This window comes from Nelusetta ayraudi, unplaced genomic scaffold (assembly GCF_046127955.1).
Source record: "Nelusetta ayraudi isolate G7.1 ecotype Tasmania unplaced genomic scaffold, CSIRO-AGI_Nayr_v1 ptg000134l, whole genome shotgun sequence".
Taxonomy (NCBI): Eukaryota; Metazoa; Chordata; class Actinopteri; order Tetraodontiformes; family Monacanthidae; genus Nelusetta; species Nelusetta ayraudi.
In genome coordinates, this window is record NW_027466184.1 from 2122501 (window position 1) to 2123002 (window position 502).

Below are 502 nucleotides of genomic sequence, written 5' to 3' on the forward strand. Positions count from 1 at the left end.
GCTCCAGACAATGAGGCGGTGGGACGTCCAGCCACATTCCTCCCTGGTGTCTCCACCTCCACACTGTGAGGGGTGGAGACCAGCTGGGACCGGCTGAGACTCCGCCCTCCACCCTCCCACCCCACCTTCTCTTTGTTGTGCCGAGGTGAGCGCTGACTCCACTGCGGGCCGCCAGGCGCTGAAGGAGAGTGGAGGGTAGGAGAAGCCTTCACTTGGTGGAGGTCCAACACGTTTGGACCTCCTGGGAGTTCTTCAAGGATCACACAAACTCCTGCGTGGTCCAAACACGTTGGCATTCCTCACTTTAACAAAGCTGTGAAAGAAACAACGGTCCCAGAATCTGTTGTGGCTCAGGTCTTTGAGGTGCTCTTCAGTCTGTTTGATGGTCCAGCTGCAGAACCAGAAGCTCACTCCTGGTTCCTCACCCCCAGCAGCACTGCAGGACTTTCACCCACATCTCCTCACTTTATTAGTTTGCTTTTTAAAGCCAACATGAGCCGGC